Below are 22,779 nucleotides of genomic sequence, written 5' to 3'. Positions count from 1 at the left end.
TCTTGGCAGCAGCTCAGGAAGTGTGCCTACTGGTGAGTCTCCCTTGATCAGTCCAGGTGTTCCTCACGTGCCCTTTGTCACGGTTCCCTTCGAGCTGCTTTTGATGAAGGCCGTCATATTCGGCCAAGGCCCCTTCCCTTGTGGAAGATCTCTTCCCCGTAAGAGCGTGGCACTTGTGTGGAAGAATATGTGCCAAGGGCGGGCGTGTTCCCCTAGATGGCACCGGCTCTTAGTCTGAGGGGCCACAGTTGCCCAGAGGGTGTCTCAGGGTTTAGGAAGACATCCTTCTGCTGTGGTGGATGGGAGAGCACTCAGGAGTGGAATTGCAGTGCCCGAGACCAGGGGGATTTTGGACAGCGGTGCTCTATGTCCTGATGGCCGCACCCTCTGAAGGCGTCAGCTCTATGTTGCTTTCACGTTTCCCTGCGGACCCACAGGCAAGATCTGCAGCAAATTACATGTCGAGGGGAGACAGAGCACGCATCACTGAGGGACATCGCCCTTTCGCTCGGTGCACCCGTGCACCCTCCTATAGGACGCATGTGTTCTCTCACCCCGAGCCAGGTGGAATGCCAAGAAAGGAATTCCAGCAGCAGATCAACCTGGGACCATCTGTATAATCCCTGACACCCGGTGAAGTGAGGAGGAGGAGCCTCACAGGGGTGTTGGCCCGCATTCCATGAGGATCCTGGTTTAACCCTTGTTGCGGTAAGTAGCACCTCTTTCCTAAAACCTAGAGGTTTGACCAAGGGAACATGTGCAACGGGGCTACACCCTCACCTTCTGGCCTTTTCCATGGGAACCCGAGCTTCGATGCCCTGAGAACTGGCTGCATTTCCTTCCCCAATGGCTTTGCTTTGTTCACTGCCGTATGCTGACGTGATTCAGCTCGCTGTCCGTACCGTGGTGGAATCTGCAAGTTTGCATGTCCAGCGTTTGAGCATGTGCTTGGCTCGACGATGACTTCCACAAATGCATTCCTTGGAAATCTGAACAAAATGAGTGAGAAATCCCTGCCGTCTCCTCCTTGGAACTGAGGTCCAACACGTGGCTCCCAAAAGGAAAGTAGGGAGAGGTTCGCGTTGCATTTGCTCCCGTGGGTGTCCACAGCCACGCTGTTTAAGTTGAGGCTTGTGGCCGTCTGATGGGGAGAAGAGGCATTGGGAAAGGAGCCTGGGATGCCAATCCAGGAGGGAAGGCTAGGGAGAGCGTGCCGTCTGTGGGTTCCTTGGTCTAGCCGGGACTGCTGTCCCCTGCCACGGTTCAGCATTCGGGTAGGAGAGGAAGCGTGAGCCCTTGGTGGTCCGGTCGCCTGCCCTTGAGTTCTACAGGCCTCCGCCACCGGCTACTCGTTGCCTTGTGCCCGCAAAGAAACGGAAGTCTGTAGGCTCAGGGTCAGAGCAGGATTCCTGGCCTAGGGCAGGCTTCTTTGCCATGTTCTGCTTGGGAGACCAGATGCAGTTTAGGTTTCTCCTGATAAGGGGAGAAATCCAATGGGCCATTGCCACCGGGAGGTTGGCCAAGCTAAGGGCTCCTCCTCGGGTTGTGTCTGGCTTGTGTGTGCTGTGTGAAAGGGCTAGAAAATGCCTTAGTGAAGATAAGTCACAGCAAGCTTCTTTGGTGAGGGGTGGCTCTGGCATCTTTCCCTGACACGTTGGGATCCCGGTGGAGAGAGGAGGGCAAGGCGAATGAAGAAGACACGAGAGATGGCTGGCTAATCCCACAGGTTTACTGGTGGGTGGATAGATCGATGGTGGTCATAGGCTTCCGGGAACACTTTTGGTATTCCCTCAGGGACATTTGGAGGCAAGTGTAGAGAGGGAACACGGGAGCACATCTGTGGCGTGTCTCGCTTGTTTCCCCTCCTTGGTCAATTTACTTCATGGCGGGTCCCTGTGCCAGGGAATGGTTGCCTTCGTGGCACAGTATGGTGTCTTCTCATGGGGGCTGATTTGGAGGCCGTGGGGTGTTTTGTCCCTGTCTGTCCACGTTCTCCCTGTGTTGAAGATGTGAAGGTGTTCCTCAGTACAGCCCTGCATCGGTACTACACCCAGCCCACCTAGCAGTCCCTGAGGATTGCAGACCTTCCCGGAGGTCATTGGGCAAAACCACGCGGAAAGGGAGTCGGCTGCCAAGGAAAGGCTACAGGTTTCCGGGCCCGAGAGGATGTGTGGTGCGGGGATCTTTTCTCCTGCCACCCGCTGGTGCTTTGAGACTGTGGTGTACGGCGTGCCTGGCCACAGTCCAGAGAAGTCATACCGGTTCAGGTGTCTAGGCTGTTGGCCGGGTTCTCTTGTTGCGCGGCTGTAGGTAACACGTTGCTTCTAGAGGACCTGGGCCTCACGGTTTCACCGAGGTCACGTCACTGACGGACCCAGAGTGTGAAAGTGCCAGGCAGCACTGCAAGAGACCCAATTGCTGCAACAGTTTGCCCCGCCACGTTGGGCATCGTAATGGTTCCCATGCCATTACCTTTGTGTGTACGACAAGGGTAGGTCGTCTGTCCTAACAGCAGGCCAGGAAGTATGCCTGCTGGTGAGTCTGCCTTGATTAGCCCAGGTGTTCCTCACGTGCCCTTTGTCGTGGGTCCCTATGAGCCGCTTTTGGTGGAGGCCGTCATATTCGGCCGTGTGCCCTTCCCTTGTGGAAGATCTCTTGATCTTCCGGGCGCGTCCACTGTGTGGAGCCATGTGTGCTTAGAGTTGGTGTGTTCCCCAAAGGTCACTGGCTCTTAGTCTGAGGAGGCACAGTTGCCCTGAGCGTGTCTCAGGGTTTCCGGAAGACATCCTTTAGCTGTGATGGAGGGGAGAGTGCTCAGGAGAGGAATTGCAGGGCCCGAGGCCAGGGTGTTGTTGGACAGCGGGGCTCTTTGTCCTGATGGCGGCACGCCGTGAAGGCGTCTACGCCACATTGCTTTCACATTTACGTGCGGACACCCAGGCACGATGGGCAGCAAATGAAATGTTGAGGGGATATAGAGCACGCATCACTAGATGGTATCGCCCTTTCCCTCGGTGCGCCCGTGCACCATCCTCAGGCACGCGTGTGTTCTCTCAGCCCGAGCCAGGTGGACTGCCAGGGCCGGACTCCCAGCAGCAGAGCAGCCTGGGGCCATCCGTATCATCCATAATACCTGGTGAAGGGAGGAGGAGGAGTCTCGCAGGGGTGTTGGCGCACATTCCATGAGGATCCTGGTTTAAACCTTGTTGCGGTAAGTGGCACTTCTTTGCTAAAACCTAGAGGTTTGGCCACGGGAACTGAAAACCGGTGCTACAGCCTCATCTTCTGTCTTTTTCCTGGGGAACATGAGCTTCGATGACCTGAGAACTGGCTGCATTTCCTACCCCATGGCTCAGATCTGGCCGCTTCTGTATGCTGACATGATTCAGCTCACTGGCCGTCCCTTGGTGGAATCTGCAACTTTGCATGTCCGGCGTTTGAGCATGTGCTTGGATCGATGATGACCCCCACAAATGCATTCCTTGGAAATCTGAACAAAATGAGTGAGAAAACCCTACCGTCTCCTCATCGGAACTGAGGTCCAGCACGTGGCTCCCAAAAGGAAAGTAGGGAGAGGTTGAGGTTGCGTTTGCTGCCGTGTGTGTGTACAGCCACGTTGTTCGAGTGGAGGGTTGTGGCCGTCTCATGGGGAGAAGAGCCATTGGGAAAGGAGCCTGGGATGCCAATCCAGGTGGGAAGGCTAGGGACAGCGTGCCGTCTCTGGGTTCCTTGGTCGAGCCAGGACTTCTGTCCCCTGCCACGGACGAGCACGCGGCTAGGAAAGGAAGCGTGAACCGTTGGTGGTCCTATCGACTGCATTTGAGTTCTACAGGCCGCCGCCACCGGCTACTCGTTGCCTTGTGCCCTCACGGAAAGAGAAGTCTATGCTCAGGGTCAGAGCAGGATTCCTGGCCTAGGGCTGGCTCTTTGTCATGTTCTGCTTGGGAGACCAGATGCAGTTTAGGTTTCTCATGATGAGGGGAGAAATCCAATGGGCCATTGTCCCCGGGCGGTTGGCCAAGCTGATGGCTCCTCCTCGGGTTGTTTCCGGCTTGTGTGTGCTGTGTGAACAGGCTAGAAAATGCCTTAGTCAAGATAAGTCACAGCAAGCTTCTTTGGTGAGGGGTGGCTCTGGCATCTTTCCATGACACGTTGGGATCCCGGTGGAGAGGGAAGGGCAAGGCTACCTATAAAGACACATGAAATGGCTGGCTAAGCCCACATGTCTACTTGTGGGTGGACAGATTGACAGAGGCCATAGGCTTCCAGGAACACTTTTGATATCCCCTCAGGAGCATTTGGAGGCACGTGTAGAGAGGGAACACGGGAGAACTTCTGTGGACTGTCCCGCCTTTCTCCCCTCCTTGGTCGATTTACTTCATGGCGGGTCCCTATGCTAGTGAATGGTTGCCTTTGTGGCACAGTATGGTGTCTTCTCATGGGGGCTGATTTGGAGGTCGTGGGGTGTTTTGTCCCTGTCTGTCCACGTTCCCCCTGTGTTGAAGGTGTGAGGGTGTTCCTGAGTCCAGCCCAACATCTTTACTAAACCTGGCCCACATAGCGTTCCCTGAGGTTTGCAGCTCCTCCCGGAGGTCACTGGGCACAACCATGCGGAAAAAAGGGAGTCGGCTGCCAAGGAAAGGCTATAGATTTAAAGGCGGGTGAGGGTGTGTGGTGCGGGGGTCATTTTCACTGCCACGCGCTGGTGCATCCAGACTGTGGTATCCGGTGTGCCTGGCCACAGGCCAGACGAGTCATAGCGGTTCAGGTGTCTAGGCTGTTGGCTGGGTTCTCTTAATTGCATGGCTGTGGGTCACACATTGCTTCTAGAAGACCCGGGCCTCACTGTTTCTCCGAGGTCACGTCACTGACGGGCCCGGAGTGTGAATGTGCCAGGTACCACTGCAGTTGACCCCATTGGTGCAATGGTGTTCTCCGCCACAATGGGCATTGGAATGGCTCCCATGCCATTTGGTTGCAAGGGTTTCCCCACCACGTTGGGCTTCAGAATGTTTCCCATGTCATTACCTCTGTGTGTGAACCAAGGGTAGGTCATCTGTCTTGGCAGCAGCTCAGGAAGTGTGCCTACTGGTGAGTCTCCCTTGATCAGTCCAGGTGTTCCTCACGTGCCCTTTGTCACGGTTCCCTTCGAGCTGCTTTTGATGAAGGCCGTCATATTCGGCCAAGGCCCCTTCCCTTGTGGAAGATCTCTTCCCCGTAAGAGCGTGGCACTTGTGTGGAAGAATATGTGCCAAGGGCGGGCGTGTTCCCCTAGATGGCACCGGCTCTTAGTCTGAGGGGCCACAGTTGCCCAGAGGGTCCTCAGGGGTTTAGGAAGACATCCTTCTGCTGTGGTGGATGGGAGAGCACTCAGGAGTGGAATTGCAGTGCCCGAGACCAGGGGGATTTTGGACAGCGGTGCTCTATGTCCTGATGGCCGCACCCTCTGAAGGCGTCAGCTCTATGTTGCTTTCACGTTTCCCTGCGGACCCACAGGCAAGATCTGCAGCAAATTACATGTCGAGGGGAGACAGAGCACGCATCACTGAGGGACATCGCCCTTTCGCTCGGTGCACCCGTGCACCCTCCTATAGGACGCATGTGTTCTCTCACCCCGAGCCAGGTGGAATGCCAAGAAAGGAATTCCAGCAGCAGATCAACCTGGGACCATCTGTATAATCCCTGACACCCGGTGAAGTGAGGAGGAGGAGCCTCACAGGGGTGTTGGCCCGCATTCCATGAGGATCCTGGTTTAACCCTTGTTGCGGTAAGTAGCACCTCTTTCTAAAACCTAGAGGTTTGACCAAGGGAACATGTGCAACGGGGCTACACCCTCACCTTCTGGCCTTTTCCATGGGAACCCGAGCTTCGATGCCCTGAGAACTGGCTGCATTTCCTTCCCCAATGGCTTTGCTTTGTTCACTGCCGTATGCTGACGTGATTCAGCTCGCTGTCCGTACCGTGGTGGAATCTGCAAGTTTGCATGTCCAGCGTTTGAGCATGTGCTTGGCTCGACGATGACTTCCACAAATGCATTCCTTGGAAATCTGAACAAAATGAGTGAGAAATCCCTGCCGTCTCCTCCTTGGAACTGAGGTCCAACACGTGGCTCCCAAAAGGAAAGTAGGGAGAGGTTCGCGTTGCATTTGCTCCCGTGGGTGTCCACAGCCACGCTGTTTAAGTTGAGGCTTGTGGCCGTCTGATGGGGAGAAGAGGCATTGGGAAAGGAGCCTGGGATGCCAATCCAGGAGGGAAGGCTAGGGAGAGCGTGCCGTCTGTGGGTTCCTTGGTCTAGCCGGGACTGCTGTCCCCTGCCACGGTTCAGCATTCGGGTAGGAGAGGAAGCGTGAGCCCTTGGTGGTCCGGTCGCCTGCCCTTGAGTTCTACAGGCCTCCGCCACCGGCTACTCGTTGCCTTGTGCCCGCAAAGAAACGGAAGTCTGTAGGCTCAGGGTCAGAGCAGGATTCCTGGCCTAGGGCAGGCTTCTTTGCCATGTTCTGCTTGGGAGACCAGATGCAGTTTAGGTTTCTCCTGATAAGGGGAGAAATCCATGGGCCATTGCCACCGGGAGGTTGGCCAAGCTAAGGGCTCCTCCTCGGTTGTGTCTGGCTTGTGTGTGCTGTGTGAAAGGGCTAGAAAATGCCTTAGTGAAGATAAGTCACAGCAAGCTTCTTTGGTGAGGGGTGGCTCTGGCATCTTTCCCTGACACGTTGGGATCCCGGTGGAGAGAGGAGGGCAAGGCGAATGAAGAAGACACGAGAGATGGCTGGCTAATCCCACAGGTTTACTGGTGGGTGGATAGATCGATGGTGGTCATAGGCTTCCGGGAACACTTTTGGTATTCCCTCAGGGACATTTGGAGGCAAGTGTAGAGAGGGAACACGGGAGCACATCTGTGCGTGTCTCGCTTGTTTCCCCTCCTTGGTCAATTTACTTCATGGCGGGTCCTGTGCCAGGGAATGGTTGCCTTCGTGGCACAGTATGGTGTCTTCTCATGGGGGCTGATTTGGAGGCCGTGGGGTGTTTTGTCCCTGTCTGTCCACGTTCTCCCTGTGTTTGAAGATGTGAAGGTGTTCCTCAGTACAGCCCTGCATCGGTACTACACCCAGCCCACCTAGCAGTCCCTGAGGATTGCAGACCTTCCCGGAGGTCATTGGGCAAAACCACGCGGAAAGGGAGTCGGCTGCCAAGGAAAGGCTACAGGTTTCCGGGCCCGAGAGGATGTGTGGTGCGGGGATCTTTTCTCCTGCCACCCGCTGGTGCTTTGAGACTGTGGTGTACGGCGTGCCTGGCCACAGTCCAGAGAAGTCATACCGGTTCAGGTGTCTAGGCTGTTGGCCGGGTTCTCTTGTTGCGCGGCTGTAGGTAACACGTTGCTTCTAGAGGACCTGGGCCTCACGGTTTCACCGAGGTCACGTCACTGACGGACCCAGAGTGTGAAAGTGCCAGGCAGCACTGCAAGAGACCCAATTGCTGCAACAGTTTGCCCCGCCACGTTGGGCATCGTAATGGTTCCCATGCCATTACCTTTGTGTGTACGACAAGGGTAGGTCGTCTGTCCTAACAGCAGGCCAGGAAGTATGCCTGCTGGTGAGTCTGCCTTGATTAGCCCAGGTGTTCCTCACGTGCCCTTTGTCGTGGGTCCCTATGAGCCGCTTTTGGTGGAGGCCGTCATATTCGGCCGTGTGCCCTTCCCTTGTGGAAGATCTCTTGATCTTCCGGGCACGTCCACTGTGTGGAGCCATGTGTGCTTAGAGTTGGTGTGTTCCCCAAAGGTCACTGGCTCTTAGTCTGAGGAGGCACAGTTGCCCTGAGCGTGTCTCAGGGTTTCCGGAAGACATCCTTTAGCTGTGATGGAGGGGAGAGTGCTCAGGAGAGGAATTGCAGGGCCCGAGGCCAGGGTGTTGTGGACAGCGGGGCTCTTTGTCCTGATGGCGGCACGCCGTGAAGGCGTCTACGCCACATTGCTTTCACATTTACGTGCGGACACCAGGCACGATGGGCAGCAAATGAAATGTTGAGGGGATATAGAGCACGCATCACTAGATGGTATCGCCCTTTCCCTCGGTGCGCCCGTGCACCATCCTCAGGCACGCGTGTGTTCTCTCAGCCCGAGCCAGGTGGACTGCCAGGGCCGGACTCCCAGCAGCAGAGCAGCCTGGGGCCATCCGTATCATCCATAATACCTGGTGAAGGGAGGAGGAGGAGTCTCGCGGGGTGTTGGCGCACATTCCATGAGGATCCTGGTTTAAACCTTGTTGCGGTAAGTGGCACTTCTTTGCTAAAACCTAGAGGTTTGGCCACGGGAACTGAAAACCGGTGCTACAGCCTCATCTTCTGTCTTTTTCCTGGGGAACATGAGCTTCGATGACCTGAGAACTGGCTGCATTCCTGCCCCATGGCTCAGATCTGGCCGCTTCTGTACGCTGACATGATTCAGCTCACTGGCCGTCCCTTGGTGGAATCTGCAACTTTGCATGTCCGGCGTTTGAGCATGTGCTTGGATCGATGATGACCCCCACAAATGCATTCCTTGGAAATCTGAACAAAATGAGTGAGAAAACCCTACCGTCTCCTCATCGGAACTGAGGTCCAGCACGTGGCTCCCAAAAGGAAAGTAGGGAGAGGTTGAGGTTGCGTTTGCTGCCGTGTGTGTGTACAGCCACGTTGTTCGAGTGGAGGGTTGTGGCCGTCTCATGGGGAGAAGAGCCATTGGGAAAGGAGCCTGGGATGCCAATCCAGGTGGGAAGGCTAGGGACAGCGTGCCGTCTCTGGGTTCCTTGGTCGAGCCAGGACTTCTGTCCCCTGCCACGGACGAGCACGCGGCTAGGAAAGGAAGCGTGAACCGTTGGTGGTCCTATCGACTGCATTTGAGTTCTACAGGCCGCCGCCACCGGCTACTCGTTGCCTTGTGCCCTCACGGAAAGAGAAGTCTATGCTCAGGGTCAGAGCAGGATTCCTGGCCTAGGGCTGGCTCTTTGTCATGTTCTGCTTGGGAGACCAGATGCAGTTTAGGTTTCTCATGATGAGGGGAGAAATCCAATGGGCCATTGTCCCCGGGCGGTTGGCCAAGCTGATGGCTCCCCTCGGGTTGTTTCCGGCTTGTGTGTGCTGTGTGAACAGGCTAGAAAATGCCTTAGTCAAGATAAGTCACAGCAAGCTTCTTTGGTGAGGGGTGGCTCTGGCATCTTTCCATGACACGTTGGGATCCCGGTGGAGAGGGAAGGGCAAGGCTACCTATAAAGACACATGAATGGCTGGCTAAGCCCACATGTCTACTTGTGGGTGGACAGATTGACAGAGGCCATAGGCTTCCAGGAACACTTTTGATATCCCCTCAGGAGCATTTGGAGGCACGTGTAGAGAGGGAACACGGGAGAACTTCTGTGGACTGTCCCGCCTTTCTCCCCTCCTTGGTCGATTTACTTCATGGCGGGTCCCTATGCTAGTGAATGGTTGCCTTTGTGGCACAGTATGGTGTCTTCTCATGGGGGCTGATTGGAGGTCGTGGGGTGTTTTGTCCCTGTCTGTCCACGTTCCCCCTGTGTTGAAGGTGTGAGGGTGTTCCTGAGTCCAGCCCAACATCTTTACTAAACCTGGCCCACATAGCGTTCCCTGAGGTTTGCAGCTCCTCCCGGAGGTCACTGGGCACAACCATGCGGAAAAAAGGGAGTCGGCTGCCAAGGAAAGGCTATAGATTTAAAGGCGGGTGAGGGTGTGTGGTGCGGGGGTCATTTTCACTGCCACGCGCTGGTGCATCCAGACTGTGGTATCCGGTGTGCCTGGCCACAGGCCAGACGAGTCATAGCGGTTCAGGTGTCTAGGCTGTTGGCTGGGTTCTCTTAATTGCATGGCTGTGGGTCAACACATTGCTTCTAGAAGACCCGGGCCTCACTGTTTCTCCGAGGTCACGTCACTGACGGGCCCGGAGTGTGAATGTGCCAGGTACCACTGCAGTTGACCCATTGGTGCAATGGTGTTCTCCGCCACAATGGGCATTGGAATGGCTCCCATGCCATTTGGTTGCAAGGGTTTCCCCACCACGTTGGGCTTCAGAATGTTTCCCATGTCATTACCTCTGTGTGTGAACCAAGGGTAGGTCATCTGTCTTGGCAGCAGCTCAGGAAGTGTGCCTACTGGTGAGTCTCCCTTGATCAGTCCAGGTGTTCCTCACGTGCCCTTTGTCACGGTTCCCTTCGAGCTGCTTTTGATGAAGGCCGTCATATTCGGCCAAGGCCCCTTCCCTTGTGGAAGATCTCTTCCCCGTAAGAGCGTGGCACTTGTGTGGAAGAATATGTGCCAGGGCGGGCGTGTTCCCCTAGATGGCACCGGCTCTTAGTCTGAGGGGCCACAGTTGCCCAGAGGGTGTCTCAGGGGTTTAGGAAGACATCCTTCTGCTGTGGTGGATGGGAGAGCACTCAGGAGTGGAATTGCAGTGCCCGAGACCAGGGGGATTTTGGACAGCGGTGCTCTATGTCCTGATGGCCGCACCCTCTGAAGGCGTCAGCTCTATGTTGCTTTCACGTTTCCCTGCGGACCACAGGCAAGATCTGCAGCAAATTACATGTCGAGGGGAGACAGAGCACGCATCACTGAGGGACATCGCCCTTTCGCTCGGTGCACCCGTGCACCCTCCTATAGGACGCATGTGTTCTCTCACCCCGAGCCAGGTGGAATGCCAAGAAGGAATTCAGCAGCAGATCAACCTGGGACCATCTGTATAATCCCTGACACCCGGTGAAGTGAGGAGGAGGAGCCTCACAGGGGTGTTGGCCCGCATTCCATGAGGATCCTGGTTAACCCTTGTTGCGGTAAAGTAGCACCTCTTTCCTAAAACTAGAGGTTTGACCAAGGGAAACATGTGCAACGGGGCTACACCCTCACCTTCTGGCCTTTTCCATGGGAACCGAGCTTCGATGCCCTGAGAACTGGCTGCATTTCCTTCCCCAATGGCTTTGCTTTGTTCACTGCCGTATGCTGACGTGATTCAGCTCGCTGTCCGTACCGTGGTGGAATCTGCAAGTTGCATGTCCAGCGTTTGAGCATGTGCTTGGCTCGACGATGACTTCCACAAATGCATTCCTTGGAAATCTGACAAAATGAGTGAGAAATCCCTGCCGTCTCCTCCTTGGAACTGAGGTCCAACACGTGGCTCCCAAAAGGAAGTAGGGAGAGGTTCGCGTTGCATTTGCTCCCGTGGGTGTCCACAGCCACGCTGTTTAAGTTGAGGCTTGTGGCCGTCTGATGGGAGAAGAGGCATTGGGAAAGGAGCCTGGGATGCCAATCCAGGAGGGAAGGCTAGGGAGAGCGTGCCGTCTGTGGGTTCCTTGGTCTAGCCGGGACTGCTGTCCCTGCCACGGTTCAGCATTCGGGTAGGAGAGGAAGCGTGAGCCCTTGGTGGTCCGGTTCGCCTGCCCTTGAGTTCTACAGGCCTCCGCCACCGGCTACTCGTTGCCTTGTGCCGCAAAGAAACGGAAGTCTGTAGGCTCAGGGTCAGAGCAGGATTCCTGGCCTAGGGCAGGCTTCTTTGCCATGTTCTGCTTGGGAGACCAGATGCAGTTTAGGTTTTCTCCTGATAAGGGGAGAATCCAATGGGCCATTGCCACCCGGAGGTTGGCCAAGCTAAGGGCTCCTCCTCGGGTTGTGTCTGGCTTGTGTGTGCTGTGTGAAAGGGCTAGAAAATGCCTTAGTGAAGATAAGTCACAGCAAGCTTCTTTGGTGAGGGGTGGCTCTGGCATCTTTCCCTGACACGTTGGATCCGGTGGAGAGAGGAGGGCAAGGCGAATGAAGAAGACACGAGAGATGGCTGGCTAATCCCACAGGTTTACTGGTGGGTGGATAGATCGATGGTGGTCATAGGCTTCCGGGAACACTTTGGTATTCCCTCAGGGACATTTGGAGGCAAGTGTAGAGAGGGAACACGGGAGCACATCTGTGCGTGTCTCGCTTGTTTTCCCTCCTTGGTCAATTTACTTCATGGCGGGTCCCTGTGCCAGGGAATGGTTGCCTTCGTGGCACAGTATGGTGTCTTCTCATGGGGCTGATTTGGAGGCCGTGGGGTGTTTTGTCCCTGTCTGTCCACGTTCTCCCTGTGTTGAAGATGTGAAGGTGTTCCTCAGTACAGCCCTGCATCGGTACTACCCCCCCACCTAGCAGTCCCTGAGGATTGCAGACCTTCCCGAGGTCATTGGGCAAAACCACGCGGAAAGGGAGTCGGCTGCCAAGGAAAGGCTACAGGTTTCCGGGCCCCGAGAGGATGTGTGGTGCGGGGATCTTTTCTCCTGCCACCCGCTGGTGCTTTGAGACTGTGGTGTACGGCGTGCCTGGCCACAGTCCAGAGAAGTCATACCGTTCAGGTGTCTAGGCTGTTGGCCGGGTTCTCTTGTTGCGCGGCTGTAGGTAACACGTTGCTTCTAGAGGACCTGGGCCTCACGGTTTCACCGAGGTCACGTCACTGACGGACCCAGAGTGTGAAAGTGCCAGGCAGCACTGCAAGAGACCCAATTGCTGCAACAGTTTGCCCCGCCACGTTGGGCATCGTAATGGTTCCCATGCCATTACCTTTGTGTGTACGACAAGGGTAGGTCGTCTGTCCTAACAGCAGGCCAGGAAGTATGCCTGCTGGTGAGTCTGCCTTGATTAGCCCAGGTGTTCCTCACGTGCCCTTTGTCGTGGGTCCCTATGAGCCGCTTTTGGTGGCCGTCATATTCGGCCGGTGCCTTCCCTTGTGGAAGATCTCTTGATCTTCCGGGCGCGTCCACTGTGTGGAGCCATGTGTGCTTAGAGTTGGTGTGTTCCCCAAAGGTCACTGGCTCTTAGTCTGAGGAGGCACAGTTGCCCTGAGCGTGTCTCAGGGGTTTCCGGAAGACATCCTTTAGCTGTGATGGAGGGGAGAGTGCTCAGGAGAGGAATTGCAGGGCCCGAGGCCAGGGTGTTGTTGGACAGCGGGCTCTTTGTCCTGATGGCGGCACGCCGTGAAGGCGTCTACGCCACATTGCTTTCACATTTACGTGCGGACACCCAGGCACGATGGGCAGCAAATGAAATGTTGAGGGGATATAGAGCACGCATCACTAGATGGTATCGCCCTTTCCCTCGGTGCGCCCGTGCACCATCCTCAGGCACGCGTGTGTTTTCTCTCAGCCCGAGCCAGGTGGACTGCCAGGGCCGGATCCCCCAGCAGCAGAGCAGCCTGGGGCCATCCGTATCATCCATATACCTGTGAAGGGAGGAGGAGGAGTCTCGCAGGGGTGTTGGCGCACATTCCATGAGGATCCTGGTTTAAACCTTGTTGCGGTAAGTGGCACTTCTTTGCTAAAACCTAGAGGTTTGGCCACGGGAACTGAAACCGGTGCTACAGCCTCATCTTCTGTCTTTTTCCTGGGAACATGAGCTTCGATGACCTGAGAACTGGCTGCATTTCCTGCCCCATGGCTCAGATCTGGCCGCTTCTGTATGCTGACATGATTCAGCTCACTGGCCGTCCCTTGGTGGAATCTGCAACTTTGCATGTCCGGCGTTTGAGCATGTGCTTGGATCGATGATGACCCCCACAATGCATTCCTTGGAAATCTGAACAAAATGAGTGAGAAAACCCTACCGTCTCCTCATCGGAACTGAGGTCCAGCACGTGGCTCCCAAAAGGAAAGTAGGGAGAGGTTGAGGTTGCGTTTGCTGCCGTGTGTGTGTACAGCCACGTTGTTCGAGTGGAGGGTTGTGGCCGTCTCATGGGGAGAAGAGCCATTGGGAAAGGAGCCTGGGATGCCAATCCAGGTGGGAAGGCTAGGGACAGCGTGCCGTCTCTGGGTTCCTTGGTCGAGCCAGGACTTCTGTCCCCTGCCACGGACGAGCACGCGGCTAGGAAAGGAAGCGTGAACCGTTGGTGGTCCTATCGACTGCATTTGAGTTCTACAGGCCGCCGCCACCGGCTACTCGTTGCCTTGTGCCCTCACGGAAAGAGAAGTCTATGCTCAGGGTCAGAGCAGGATTCCTGGCCTAGGGCTGGCTCTTTGTCATGTTCTGCTTGGGAGACCAGATGCAGTTTAGGTTCTCATGATGAGGGGAGAAATCCAATGGGCCATTGTCCCGGGCGGTTGGCCAAGCTGATGGCTCCTCCTCGGTTGTTTTCCCGGCTTGTGTGGCTGTGTGAACAGGCTAGAAAATGCCTTAGTCAAGATAAGTCACAGCAAGCTTCTTTGGTGAGGGGTTGCTCTGGCTCTATCATGCTTTACAACATGACAGGCATCCGGTGAGGGATGGGTGATCCCGGAGGGGAAGGCAAGGCTACCTATAAAGACACATGAATGGCTGGCTAAGCCCACATGTCTACTTGTGGGTGGACAGATTGACAGAGGCCATAGGCTTCCAGGAACACTTTTGATATCCCTCAGGAGCATTTGGAGGCACGTGTAAGAGGGAACACGGGAGAACTTCTGTGGACTGTCCCGCCTTTCTCCCCTCCTTGGTCGATTTACTTCATGGCGGGTCCCTATGCTAGTGAATGGTTGCCTTTGTGGCACAGTATGGTGTCTTCTCATGGGGGCTGATTTGGAGGTCGTGGGGTGGTTTTGTCCCTGTCTGTCCACGTTCCCCCTGTGTTGAAGGTGTGAGGGTGTTCCTGAGTCCAGCCAACATCTTTACTAAACCTGGCCCACATAGCGTTCCCTGAGGTTTGCAGCTCCTCCCGGAGGTCACTGGGCACAACCATGCGGAAAAAAGGGAGTCGGCTGCCAAGGAAAGGCTATAGATTTAAAGGCGGGTGAGGGTGTGTGGTGCGGGGGTCATTTTCACTGCCACGCGCTGGTGCATCAGACTGTGGTATCCGGTGTGCCTGGCCACAGGCCAGACGAGTCATAGCGGTTCAGGTGTCTAGGCTGTTGGCTGGGTTCTCTTACTTGCATGGCTGTGGGTCACACATTGCTTCTAGAAGACCCGGGCCTCACTGTTTCTCCGAGGTCACGTCACTGACGGGCCCGGAGTGTGAATGTGCCAGGTACACACTGCAGTTGACCCCATTGGTGCAATGGTGTTCTCCGCCACAATGGGCATTGGAATGGCTCCCATGCCATTTGGTTGCAAGGGTTTCCCCACCAGTTGGGCTTCAGAATGTTTCCCATGTCATTACCTCTGTGTGTGAACCAAGGGTAGGTCATCTGTCTTGGCAGCAGCTCAGGAAGTGTGCCTACTGGTGAGTCTCCCTGATCAGTCCAGGTGTTCCTCACGTGCCCTTTGTCACGGTTCCCTTCGAGCTGCTTTTGATGAAGGCCGTCATATTCGGCCAAGGCCCCTTCCCTTGTGGAGATCTCTTCCCCGTAAGAGCGTGGCACTTGTGTGGAAGAATATGTGCCAAGGGCGGGCGTGTTCCCCTAGATGGCACCGGCTCTTAGTCTGAGGGGCCACAGTTGCCCAGAGGGTCTCTCAGGGGTTTAGGAAGACATCCTTCTGCTGTGGTGGATGGGAGAGCACTCAGGAGTGGAATTGCAGTGCCCGAGACCAGGGGGATTTTGGACAGCGGTGCTCTATGTCCTGATGGCCGCACCCTCTGAAGGCGTCAGCTCTATGTTGCTTTCACGTTTCCCTGCGGACCCACAGGCAAGATCTGCAGCAAATTACATGTCGAGGGGAGACAGAGCACGCATCACTGAGGGACATCGCCCTTTCGCTCGGTGCACCCTGCACCCTCCTATAGGACGCATGTGTTCTCTCACCCCGAGCCAGGTGGAATGCCAAGAAAGGAATTCCAGCAGCAGATCAACCTGGGACCATCTGTATAATCCCTGACACCCGGTGAAGTGAGGAGGAGGAGCCTCACAGGGGTGTTGGCCCGCATTCCATGAGGATCCTGGTTTAACCCTTGTTGCGGTAAGTAGGCACCTCTTTCCTAAACCTAGAGGTTTGACCAAGGGAACATGTGCAACGGGGCTACACCCTCACCTTCTGGCCTTTTCCATGGGAACCCGAGCTTCGATGCCCTGAGAACTGGCTGCATTTCCTTCCCCAATGGCTTTGCTTTGTTCACTGCCGTATGCTGACGTGATTCAGCTCGCTGTCCGTACCGTGGTGGAATCTGCAAGTTTGCATGTCCAGCGTTTGAGCATGTGCTTGGCTCGACGATGACTTCCACAAATGCATTCCTTGGAAATCTGAACAAAATGAGTGAGAATCCCTGCCGTCTCCTCCTTGGAACTGAGGTCCAACACGTGGCTCCCAAAAGAAAGTAGGGAGAGGTTCGCGTTGCATTTGCTCCCGTGGGTGTCCACAGCCACGCTGTTTAAGTTGAGGCTTGTGGCCGTCTGATGGGGAGAAGAGGCATTGGGAAGGAGCCTGGGATGCCAATCCAGAGGGAAGGCTAGGGAGAGCGTGCCGTCTGTGGGTTCCTTGGTCTAGCCGGACTGCTGTCCCCTGCCACGGTTCAGCATTCGGGTAGGAGAGGAAGCGTGAGCCCTTGGTGGTCCGGTCGCCTGCCCTTGAGTTCTACAGGCCTCCGCCACCGGCTACTCGTTGCCTTGTGCCCGCAAAGAAACGGAAGTCTGTAGGCTCAGGGTCAGAGCAGGATTCCTGGCCTAGGGCAGGCTTCTTTGCCATGTTCTGCTTGGGAGACCAGATGCAGTTTAGGTTTCTCCTGATAAGGGAGAAATCCAATGGGCCATTGCCACCGGGAGGTTGGCCAAGCTAAGGGCTCCTCCTCGGGTTGTGTCTGGCTTGTGTGTGCTGTGTGAAAGGGCTAGAAAATGCCTTAGTGAAGATAAGTCACAGCAAGCTTCTTTGGTGAGGGGTGGCTCTGGCATCTTTCCCTGACACGTTGGGATCCCGGTGGAGAGAGAGGGCAAGGCGAATGAAGAAGACACGAGAGATGGCTGGCTAATCCCACAGGTTTACTGGTGGGTGGATAGATCGATGGTGGTCATAGGCTTCCGGAACACTTTTGGTATTCCCTCAGGGACATTTGGAGGCAAGTGTAGAGAGGGAACACGGGAGCACATCTGTGGCGTGTCTCGCTTGTTTCCCCTCCTTGGTCAATTTACTTCATGGCGGTCCCTGTGCCAGGGAATGGTTGCCTTCGTGGCACAGTATGGTGTCTTCTCATGGGGGCTGATTTGGAGGCGTGGGTGTTTTTGTCCCTGTCTTTCCACGTTCTCCCTGTGTTGAAGATGTGAAGGTGTTCCTCAGTACAGCCCTGCATCGGTACTACACCCAGCCCACCTAGCAGTCCCTGAGGATTGCAGACCTTCCCGGAGGTCATTGGGCAAAACCACGCGGAAAGGGAGTCGGCTGCCAAGGAAAGGCTACAGGTTTCCGGGCCCAGAGGATGTGTGGTGCGGGATCTTTTCTCCTGCCACCCGCTGGTGCTTTGAGACTGTGGTGTACGGCGTGCCTGGCCACAGTCCAGAGAAGTCATACCGGTTCAGGTGTCTAGGCTGTTGGCCGGGTTCTCTTGTTGCGCGGCTGTAGGTAACACGTTGCTTCTAGAGGACCTGGGCCTCACGTTTCACCGAGGTCACGTCACTGACGGACCCAGAGTGTGAAAGTGCCAGCAGCACTGCAAGAGACCCATTGCTGCAACAGTTTGCCCCGCCACGTTGGGCATCGTAATGTTCCCTGCCATTACCTTTGTGTGTACGACAAGGGTAGGTCGTCTGTCCTAACAGCAGGCCAGGAGTAGCGCTGCGGTGATCTGCCTTGATTAGCCCAGGTGTTTCCTCACGTGCCTTTGTCGTGGGTCCCTATGAGCCGCTTTTGGTGGAGGCCGTCATATTCGGCCGTGTGCCCTTCCCTTGTGGAAGATCTCTTGATCTTCCGGGCGCGTCCACTGTGTGGAGCCATGTGTGCTTAGAGTTGGTGTGTTCCCCAAAGGTCACTGGCTCTTAGTCTGAGGAGGCACAGTTGCCCTGAGCGTGTCTCAGGGTTTCCGGAAGACATCCTTTAGCTGTGATGGAGGGAGAGTGCTCAGGAGAGGAATTGCAGGCCCGAGGCCAGGGTGTTGTTGGACAGCGGGCTCTTTGTCCTGATGGCGGCACGCCGTGAAGGCGTCTACGCCACATTGCTTTCACATTTACGTGCGGAACACCCAGGCACGATGGGCAGCAAATGAAATGTTGAGGGATATAGAGCACGCATCACTAGATGGTATCTGCCCTTTCCCTCGTTGCGCCCGTGCACCATCCTCAGGCACGCGTGTGTTCTCTCAGCCCGAGCCAGGTGGACTGCCAGGGCCGGACTCCCAGCAGCAGAGCAGCCTGGGGCCATCCTATCATCCATAATACCTGGTGAAGGAGGAGGAGAGTCTCGCAGGGTGTTTGGCGCACATTCCATGAGGATCCTGGTTTAAAACCTTGTTGCGGTAAGTGGCACTTCTTTGCTAAAACCTAGAGGTTTGGCCACGGGACTGAAACCGGTGCTACAGCCTCATCTTCTGTCTTTTTCCCTGGGGACATGAGCTTCGATGACCTGAGAACTGGCTGCATTTCCTGCCCCATGGCTCAGATCTGGCCGCTTCTGTATGCTGACATGATTCAGCTCACTGGCCGTCCCTTGGTGGAATCTGCAACTTTGCATGTCCGGCGTTTGAGCATGTGCTTGGATCGATGATGACCCCCACAAATGCATTCCTTGGAAATCTGAACAAATGAGTGAGAAAACCCTACCCGTCTCCTCATCGGAACTGAGGTCCAGCACGTGGCTCCCAAAAGGAAAGTAGGGAGAGGTTGAGGTTGCGTTTGCTGCCGTGTGTGTGTACAGCCACGTTGTTCGAGTGGAGGGTTGTGGCCGTCTCATGGGGAGAAGAGCCATTGGAAAGGAGCCTGGGATGCCATCCAGGTGGGAAGGCTAGGGACAGCGTGCCGTCTCTGGGTTCCTTGGTCGAGCCAGGACTTCTGTCCCCTGCCACGGACGAGCACGCGGCTAGGAAAGGAAGCGTGAACCGTTGGTGGTCCTATCGACTGCATTTGAGTTCTACAGGCCGCCGCCACCGGCTACTCGTTGCCTTGTGCCCTCACGGAAGAGAAGTCTATGCTCAGGGTCAGAGCAGGATTCCTGGCCTAGGGCTGGCTCTTTGTCATGTTCTGCTTGGGAGACCAGATGCAGTTTAGGTTTTCTCATGATGAGGGGAGAAATCCAATGGGCCATTGTCCCCGGGCGGTTGGCCAAGCTGATGGCTCCTCCTCGTTTGTTTCCGGCTTGTGTGTGCTGTGTGAACAGGCTAGAAAATGCCTTAGTCAAGATAAGTCACAGCAAGCTTCTTGGTGAGGGTGGCTCTGGCATCTTTCCATGACACTTTGGATCCCGGTGAGAGGGAAGGCAAGGCTACCTATAAAGACACATGAATGGCTGGCTAAGCCACATGTCTACTTGTGGGTGGACAGATTGACAGAGGCCATAGGCTTCCAGGAACACTTTGATATCCCCTCAGGAGCATTTGGAGGCACGTGTAGAGAGGGAACAAGGGAGAACTTCTGTGGACTGTCCCGCCTTTCTCCCCTCCTTGGTCGATTTACTTCATGCGGGTCCCTATGCTAGTGAATGGTTGCCTTTGTGGCACAGTATGGTGTCTTCTCATGGGGGCTGATTTGGAGGTCGTGGGGTTTTTGTCCCTGTCTGTCCACGTTTCCCCCTGTGTTGAAGGTGTGAGGGTGTTCCTGAGTCCAGCCCAACATCTTTACTAACCTGGCCCACATAGCGTTCCCTGAGGTTTGCAGCTCCTCCCGGGGTCACTGGGCACAACCATCGGAAAAAGGGAGTCGGCTGCCAAGGAAAGGCTATAGATTTAAAGGCGGGTGAGGTGTGTGGTGCGGGGGTCATTTTCACTGCCACGCGCTGGTGCATCCAGACTGTGGTATCCGGTGTGCCTGGCCACAGGCCAGACGAGTCATAGCGGTTCAGGTGTCTAGGCTGTTGGCTGTTTCTCTTAATTGCATGCTGTGGGTCACACATTGCTTCTAGAAGACCCGGGCCTCACTGTTTCTCCGAGGTCACGTCACTGACGGGCCCGGAGTGTGAATGTGCCAGGTACCACTGCAGTTGACCCCATTGTGCAATGGTGTCATCCCCACAATGGCATTGGAATGGCTCCCATGCCATTTGGTTGCAAGGGTTTCCCCACCACGTTGGGCTTCAGAATGTTTCCCATGTCATTACCTCTGTGTGTGAACCAAGGGTAGGTCATCTGTCTTGGCAGCAGCTCAGGAAGTGTGCCTACTGGTGAGTCTCCCTTGATCAGTCCAGGTGTTCCTCACGTGCCCTTTGTCACGGTTCCCTTCGAGCTGCTTTTGTTGAAGGCCGTCATATTCGGCCAAGGCCCCTTCCCTTGTGGAAGATCTCTTCCCCGTAAGAGCGTGGCACTTGTGTGGAAGAATATGTGCCAAGGGCGGGCGTGTTCCCCTAGATGGCACCGGCTCTTAGTCTGAGGGCCACAGTTGCCCAGAGGGTGTCTCAGGGGTTTAGGAAACATCCTTCTGCTGTGGTGGATGGAGAGCACTCAGGAGTGGAATTGCAGTGCCCGAGACCAGGGGGATTTTGGACAGCGGTGCTCTATGTCCTGATGGCCGCACCCTCTGAAGGCGTCAGCTCTATGTTTGCTTTCACGTTTCCCTGCGGACCCACAGGCAAGATCTGCAGCAAATTACATGTCGAGGGAGACAGAGCACGCATCACTGAGGGACATCGCCCTTTCGCTCGGTGCACCCGTGCACCCTCCTATAGGCGCATGTGTTCTCTCACCCCGAGCCAGGTGGAATGCCAAGAAAGGAATTCCAGCAGCAGATCAACCTGGGACCATCTGTATAATCCGACACCCGGTGAAGTGAGGAGGAGGAGCCTCACAGGGGTGTTGGCCCGCATTCCATGATGATCCTGGTTTAACCCTTGTTGTGCGGTAAGTAGCACCTCTTTCCTAAAACCTAGAGGTTTGACCAAGGGAACATGTGCAACGGGGCTACACCCTCACCTTCTGGCCTTTTCCATGGGAACCCGAGCTTCGATGCCCTGAGAACTGGCTGCATTTCCTTCCCCAATGCTTTGCTTTGTTCACTGCCGTATGCTGACGTGATTCAGCTCGCTGTCCGTACCGTGGTGTGAATCTGCAAGTTGCATGTCCAGCGTTTGAGCATGTGCTTGGCTCGACGATGACTTCCACAAATGCATTCCTTGGAAATCTGAACAAATGAGTGAGAAATCCCTGCCGTCTCCTCCTTGGAACTGAGGTCCAACACGTGGCTCCCAAAAGAAAGTAGGGAGAGGTTTCGCGTTGCATTTGCTCCCGTGGGTGTCCACAGCGCTGTTTAAGTTGAAGGCTTGTGGCCGTCTGATGGGGAGAAGAGGCATTGGGAAGGAGCCCTGGATGCCAATCCAGGAGGGAAGGCTAGGGAGAGCGTGCCGTCTGTGGGGTTCCCTTGGTCCCTAGCCAGACTGCTGTCCCTTCCACGTTTCAGCATTCGGGTAGGAGAGGAAGCGTGAGCCCTTGGTGGTCCGGTCGCCTGCCCTTGAGTTCTACATGCCTCCGCCACCGGCTACTCGTTGCCTTGTGCCCGCAAAGAAACGGAAGTCTGGTAGGCTCAGGGTCAGAGCAGGATTCCTGGCCTAGGGCAGGCTTCTTTGCCATGTTCTGCTTGGGAGACCAGATGCAGTTTTAGGTTTCTCCTGATAAGGGGAGAAATCCAATGGGCCATTGCCACCGGGAGGTTGGCCAAGCTAAGGGCTCCTCCTCGGGTTGTGTCTGGCTTGTGTGTGCTGTGTGAGGGCTAGAAATTCCTTAGTGAAGATAAGTCACAGCAAGCTTCTTTTGGTGAGGGGTGGCTCTGGCATCTTTCCCTGACACGTTGGATCCCGGTGAGAGAGGAGGGCACGGCGAATGAAGAGACACGAGAGATGGCTGGCTAATCCCACAGGTTTACTGGTGGGTGGATAGATCGATGGTGGTCATAGGCTTCCGGAACACTTTGGTATTCCCTCATGGACTTTGAGGCAAGTGTAGAGAGGGAACACGGGAGCCATCTGTGGCGTGTCTCGCTTGTTTCCCCTCCTTGTCAATTTACTTCATGGCGGGTCCCCTGTCCAGGGAATGGTTGCCTTCGTGGCACAGTATGGTGTCTTCTCATGGGGGCTGATTTGGAGGCCTGGGGTGTTTTGTCCTGTCTGTCACGTTCTCCCTGTGTTGAGATGTGAAGGTGTTCCTCAGTACAGCCCTGCATCGGTACTACACCCAGCCCACCTAGCAGTCCCTGAGGATTGCAGACCTTCCCGGAGGTCATTGGAAAACCACGCGGAAAGGGAGTCGGCTGCAAGGAAAGGCTACAGGTTTTCCGGGCCCGAGAGGATGTGGTGGTGCGGGGATCTTTTCTCCTGCCACCCGCTGGTGCTTTGAGACTGTGGTGTACGGCGTGCCTGGACACAGTCCAGAGAAGTCCATAACCGGTTCAGGTGTCTAGGCTGTTGGCCGGGTTCTCTGTTGCGCGGCTGTAGGTAACACGTTTGCTTCTAGAGGACCTGGGCCTCACGGTTTCACCGAGGTCACGTCACTGACGGACCCAGAGTGTGAAAGTGCCAGTCAGCCTGCAAGAGACCCAATTGCTGCAAAGTTTGCCCCGCCCGTTGGGCATCGTAATGGTTCCCATGCCATTACCCTTTGTGTGTACGACAAGGTAGGTCGTCTGTCCTAACAGCAGGCCAGGAAGTATGCCTGCTGGTGAGTCTGCCTTGATTAGCCAGGTGTTCCTCAGTGCCCTTGTCGTGGGTCCCTATGAGCCGCTTTTGGTGGAGGCCGTCATATTCGCCGTGTGCCCTTCC

At 55.6% G+C, this 22,779-nt stretch overlaps 9 non-coding genes across 9 annotated transcripts; all 9 read left to right on the top strand.

Annotated features, from left to right (window-relative positions):
* The first annotated feature begins 950 nt into the window (after positions 1-950).
* Positions 951-1,042, top strand: LOC117310741 (small nucleolar RNA SNORD116). The gene has a single exon (XR_004524785.1). It is a non-coding gene; the product is annotated as a small nucleolar RNA SNORD116 (small nucleolar RNA).
* Positions 1,043-3,451: 2,409 nt separating this feature from the next.
* LOC117310736 (small nucleolar RNA SNORD116) lies at positions 3,452-3,543 on the top strand. The gene has a single exon (XR_004524780.1). It is a non-coding gene; the product is annotated as a small nucleolar RNA SNORD116 (small nucleolar RNA).
* Positions 3,544-6,008: 2,465 nt separating this feature from the next.
* On the top strand, positions 6,009-6,100 carry LOC117310740 (small nucleolar RNA SNORD116). The gene has a single exon (XR_004524784.1). It is a non-coding gene; the product is annotated as a small nucleolar RNA SNORD116 (small nucleolar RNA).
* Positions 6,101-8,502: 2,402 nt separating this feature from the next.
* Positions 8,503-8,594, top strand: LOC117310724 (small nucleolar RNA SNORD116). Its single transcript, XR_004524769.1, has one exon. It is a non-coding gene; the product is annotated as a small nucleolar RNA SNORD116 (small nucleolar RNA).
* A 2,458-nt stretch (positions 8,595-11,052) lies between these two features.
* LOC117310764 (small nucleolar RNA SNORD116) lies at positions 11,053-11,143 on the top strand. Its single transcript, XR_004524807.1, has one exon. It is a non-coding gene; the product is annotated as a small nucleolar RNA SNORD116 (small nucleolar RNA).
* A 2,391-nt stretch (positions 11,144-13,534) lies between these two features.
* LOC117310739 (small nucleolar RNA SNORD116) lies at positions 13,535-13,625 on the top strand. The gene has a single exon (XR_004524783.1). It is a non-coding gene; the product is annotated as a small nucleolar RNA SNORD116 (small nucleolar RNA).
* Positions 13,626-16,103: 2,478 nt separating this feature from the next.
* Positions 16,104-16,194, top strand: LOC117310761 (small nucleolar RNA SNORD116). Its single transcript, XR_004524804.1, has one exon. It is a non-coding gene; the product is annotated as a small nucleolar RNA SNORD116 (small nucleolar RNA).
* A 2,384-nt stretch (positions 16,195-18,578) lies between these two features.
* Positions 18,579-18,670, top strand: LOC117310760 (small nucleolar RNA SNORD116). The gene has a single exon (XR_004524803.1). It is a non-coding gene; the product is annotated as a small nucleolar RNA SNORD116 (small nucleolar RNA).
* A 2,440-nt stretch (positions 18,671-21,110) lies between these two features.
* On the top strand, positions 21,111-21,201 carry LOC117310765 (small nucleolar RNA SNORD116). Its single transcript, XR_004524808.1, has one exon. It is a non-coding gene; the product is annotated as a small nucleolar RNA SNORD116 (small nucleolar RNA).
* The last annotated feature ends 1,578 nt before the right edge of the window (positions 21,202-22,779 follow it).

The sequence above is a fragment of the Tursiops truncatus genome, unplaced genomic scaffold (assembly GCF_011762595.2).
Source record: "Tursiops truncatus isolate mTurTru1 unplaced genomic scaffold, mTurTru1.mat.Y mat_scaffold_137_arrow_ctg1, whole genome shotgun sequence".
Classification (NCBI taxonomy): Eukaryota; Metazoa; Chordata; class Mammalia; order Artiodactyla; family Delphinidae; genus Tursiops; species Tursiops truncatus.
Note: the sequence above shows the minus strand (reverse complement) of the source record. Positions and strands in the feature narration are given on the sequence as shown.